The 5000-nt window shown below is 43.3% G+C and overlaps 1 protein-coding gene across 3 annotated transcripts in view; it reads left to right on the forward strand.

Annotated features, from left to right (window-relative positions):
• Positions 1-5000, forward strand: part of Nudt13 (nudix hydrolase 13) — a 21291-nt gene that overhangs the window by 131 nt on the left and 16160 nt on the right. For all 3 annotated transcript variants that reach the window (XR_004389638.1, XM_032918035.1, XM_032918034.1), the window contains exon 1: positions 1-15. This exon is cut by the window's left edge. The gene's annotated coding sequence lies outside the window, so the exon portion shown is untranslated. The remainder of the gene's footprint in view (positions 16-5000) is intronic.

Here is a 5000-nt window from a genome sequence, read left to right on the forward strand (position 1 = left end):
CGAAAAGAACTCAGAGTGAGTACAGGAAACGAAATCTAAGTGCAACCAGGATGTAGTAAGGAGCCATAATCAAAACTCGGCAGGCGTTCTTGGCTCCAGAGTTTGACAGTTTTAACTTAATTCTTTCTAATCTCGAGAAACCGGACCATTTTGCACTCGACATTGAATACCTCTGAGTATTTTCCGGTATGCTTTTGAAGAGCTATTTAAAAATGGAATTTTCCAGTATCTCACCTTTTCTCTTAAGTTTTTAAGTGGTGGTGGGATCTTTTAGAAGTAAACCATAAAGCTTTTCGTATAAACCAGGGCACAGAGACCGTGAAGTCTGCATCACGGCGGCTCATCAGCTTCCAGCGTTCCCAGCCCATCGAAGTCCACAGTGGATGCTCCCTGAGCACCCGTGAAGATTCAGGATGAACCCACGGTCACACTTTATGCCTTATAAGTCTCTCCTCCTGGAAAGATGAATAGGATGAGAAATGTGGGTCTGGGTGTCACAGAAGCTGTTAGTTCATAAGGATCCTGCCTTGGCGTAAAAATTAGTTTTTAGGAAAAATAATGTTACCCTTCATCTCATCTATAATTCTTTGGGGGCGGCGAGTTTATATGGGGGTACTGTTTGACAAACTGCCCAGTCTTCACGCCTTGATAATCAACAGTTGGCTTAAATTAATTTGGTAGCAGATCCTGGCCAAGAAATACATACAGTGGGCCACACAAGAGTAGTGAGTAGTTACAGCCCAGTTCCCAGGACCCAGTAACCTCACCAGAGGAATTCCGGTAGCCTAGAAATAACTTCCTTTGGCCGTTAGTCCCCGAAACTCCTGGTTTTGTTATACATTATTGTATTTTGAAAAGAATACATGCATGTGCTTAAAATTTTAAAGATCGCCTGTAATCTCTTCTGCTGAGGCGAAACAGCCACTGTGAGTCTGAGGCCAGGCCGGGTTACAGAGTGAGACCTTGTCTCAAAAATAAATAAATAAATGAAATCTAAAATCATAAAAACAAATAAGTAAAGTTTAGTCAGGGCTGCCAAGGCGGCTCAGCAGGTAAAGCGCTTGCTGAGTTTGATGCCCCCATGTAAAGTGGGGTGCACTAGGACTCATCTGTAACTCTCTGGAAGCTCACAGGCTAACCAGCCTGATGCACACAGTGATGAACAACAGACATATCCTGTCTCCTAAGGTGGAGGATGAGGACCAACACCTCTGACCTGTACACATATCCTGTGGCATGTGTGTGCCTACAGCCTCTCTCACGAACCACACGCACACACACACATCATACACATGCACATGCAGTCATATACTTAGGCATCAATCACGCATGCATCACACACACACACACACAAATATAAGAGTACAAATGAACAGTTTGATTGCATGTGCCCCTCTCAACCCTCCTCCTCCTCATCTCTTTCTCCTAGCCACTGTCTGTAGTCTGTGTACTTCTCGTCATTTGAAAATCTAAATGCCTAGCTAAGGTCCCAGCATTCGGTGGGCAGAAGGAAGTGAGTTCAAGGCCCTCTCAAAACCAGAAAACAAACACACAACCCAACAGTAACGAATCCACGTAACTCCAGAGGAACAGAGAGCTGTACACTTGTAATCTCAGAGTCAGAGGCAGGAGGATGCCATGGGTTCAAGGCCACCTAAGCAAAGATTCAATCTCAAAAATAACAAACAAGCAAAACAAAACAAAAAATTAACTCATGTACACTGGAATGTCTACCTGTTCTCTCTTTTTTTTTTTTTTTTTTTTTGAGCTGGGGACGAACCCAGGGCCTTGTGCTTGCCTAGGCAAGTGCTCTACCACTGAGCTAAATCCCCAACCCCTGTTCTCTTAATTATAAATGAATTAGGTAATGATGACCAATCAGATATCTCTTGCCTTTTCCACCTGTCTAACTGAATATATAATTGTCAAATAAAGTTGGGTATGGTGCCGGGCGTGTGCTATCCCAGCATGTAGGGACTGATACAGGAGGATTGCCTCTAGTTCAAGTCCTGCCTAGGCTATGTTGTGAGTTCTAGGCCACACTCATCTTAAAAAGCAACAATAGGGGGTTGGGGATTTAGCTCAGTGGTAGAGCGCTTGCCTAGGAAGCGCAAGGCCCTGGGTTGGTCCCCAGCTCGGGAAAAAAAAAAAAAAAAGGAAAAAGCAACATATATATATATATATATATATATATATATATATATATATATAAAACTATGTATATAGTATACAATATAGTATTTTGGTGTTTGCATATCTTATTAAATAAATCAAGCTAGTATTATCTGTCACCTTACATATTTATAGTTGTTCGTTGCAGTGAGCGCATTTAAGATCTTTGAGTGGTTTTCAAGTGTCTTTCAAGTGTATGTGGTGACCATCAGTGCTCCAGATCTGCAGAACTTACATTTCCTGGCCAAGTGAAACTGTGTGCCCTCTGACTAACATCTCCCCACGGCCTCACAGACATTTCTCCTCTAATAATATGTTATGAATACTCCTTCCTGCTACGACACAGATCACTCTAAATTTAGAAAGCTATTTATTTTTCTGTTTAATCATAACGGGGGAGGTGGTTGCTGGAGATTAAACCTTGGGCCTCATGTTTATTAGGCGAGCAGTCTACAACTGAGCTACATCCTGAGCTGGAGGCCGGTAGACAGCCTCAGGGAGTCAGTAGTTCTCTCCTTCCACCATGGGTGCCAGGAGCCAAACTCAGGTTGTCAGGCTTGTGTCGAGAGTGCTTTTAGTGGCTGAGCCCCCTTGCTGGCTCCCATTGTCATAATTTATTTAATTATTTTGTGTGTATCTGTGCATGTCTATGTACCACGTGTGTCCTTAGGCCTGCAGAGGCCAGAAGCAAGCATGGAATCCTACAAGACTGGAGTTAGTTGGCACGTGGTTCTGGGAACAGAGCAGGTCCCCTGGAAGAGCAGCCAGCGCCTTCAAATGCTGAGTCAGCTCCAGCCCCTGTAATTTTTTTTTTATTAACATTCTTAAATTTGTCCTCCCTAGGACAAATTCTTAGAAGGAGAATTTTTATTAAAAGAAAGTTTAACACATTAATGATCTTTCCTAAATTAACCTTAAAATATTGGAAATCCTGAGTTATATTTGAGGTAGTAAAGTTGACCTTAAACACATACTATTATGAAGTATTGCTTAAACACATAATATTATTAAAATCGCGCCTTCTAACACCGTCTCAGAGTGCTTCATAACCCATGTGGTACATCCTGCCTTCTGTGAACACGATTCACGCTGCACAGTCGCGTGTTGGATGACCTGGTGTAACGTGAGTCCTAGTATTTTGTTGATTCCCATTTGCTAAATATATCTTACCCTTGCCTAGGTCATAGATCGCAAGCAAAACCATTCAAGGATTAGTCATCAGTGATTCACAGTTGTGCAACCAAGAAGCAGGCCTGAACTATAAACGTTTCGTGGGCTCGTGTCAAAGCATGCTTCCCTTGGGGGACAGTTGAAAGGCGGTTGGTCGTTTAACTGTGCTAATGGTCTAACTTTCCCAGGGGAATTTCTTTATGTTTTTTACTACTCATATGGAAGTTACCTTGCACGGGGAAGTCAGCACACTGATGCATAATTTAAAAAGGAACTTGGGGCTGGGGATGTGACTCAGTGGTAGAGCACTCGCTTAGGATATGGATGGTAGCATTAGGATGTGTGAGGCCTTGGGTTCAATCCCCGTGAGTCTAAAAACAAAGAGTCAGATAAACACAATTCTGAAAACAAATTTTTTTGAGAGAAAGAATATACTACAAAAGTAGAAACCAATGTGGATTCCTGTGCATCTGCATAACTGATTTTTCTAATGGCCATGACTTTAATTTTTTTTTTTTTAAAATCTACATCAGTGGTTCTCAACCTTCCTAATACTGTGACCCTTTTACACAGCTCCTCGTGTTGTGGTAACCCCCAGCAATAAAATTACTTCACTGATGCTTCATAGCCGTAATTTCATGTTATGAATCGTAATATAAATATCTGATACGCAGGGTATCTGATCTGCGACCACCCACAGGAGCGCTGACCCACAGGTGAAGAACCACTGAGCTACAGGAGTTTTCTCCTACATCATCCTCTAAGAGATGTTGGATTTTTAAATTTTTCATTACACTTTACTTTGTGCGTACGTGTGCATGCCATGGTGCATTGTGGAGGCCAAAAGACAACTTGTAGGAATGGCTTCACTTCCACCGTGTGGGTCCTGGGTTGTCAGGCTTGGTGGCGTGGACCGTTCCATGCTGAGCTGTCCCATCGGCCTGGAATGCTGTTTTTCATGGACAACAGACATGGATTCAGGAGTCTGAACACATCTCAGGATTGTCACTTATTCTATTAGGATAATGCCATCGCCATAACAAGTTTCAGTGCTCAGGAGACCAGAGTAGGGCTCGGTGTAGACCACACGGCTTGCATCTGCACTTGGCCCACAGAACCGAAGTAAAAATAAATAAGCAAGTAAAAATGTTTAGGGTCTTTCTGTTTTTTCAAGACAGGGTTTCTCCTTGTGGCCCTGGCTGTCCCAGTAGACCAGGTTGACTTTGAACTCATAGTGGTTTGCCTGCTTCTGGCTCTGGAGTGCTGGGACTAAAGGCGTGCTCCTCGGTCACCACCACACCACCATCCGGCTATTTTTAACTTCTTAATATGGTAGAAGCCCTACGACCCCACTCCTACCCATACGTTCATTTCTTACAAACAATCCGACAAAGAGTTTTGGTTGGTGGGAAGCTTTGTGAGTCAAGGGTCCAAGCTATTCCATCGAATGGCTCTGCCTTTTCGGCTGGAATCCTCCAGGCAATGGAGAAGCCACATTCACTGCGAGTTGCTTAGTGCTAGAAGGGGTAGACATCGTTTCCACTTACGAGTATTGTTTTGTCCCAGGCATGGCCCTACTCTGCCTCACAGCATGAAGGAGGAAGCAACCACTTATGTTAAGTAGCTGACTCTCAGAACAGGTTCCAACTTCCTGCTAG

The sequence above is a fragment of the Rattus rattus genome, chromosome 12 (genome assembly GCF_011064425.1).
Source record: "Rattus rattus isolate New Zealand chromosome 12, Rrattus_CSIRO_v1, whole genome shotgun sequence".
Taxonomy (NCBI): domain Eukaryota; kingdom Metazoa; phylum Chordata; class Mammalia; order Rodentia; family Muridae; genus Rattus; species Rattus rattus.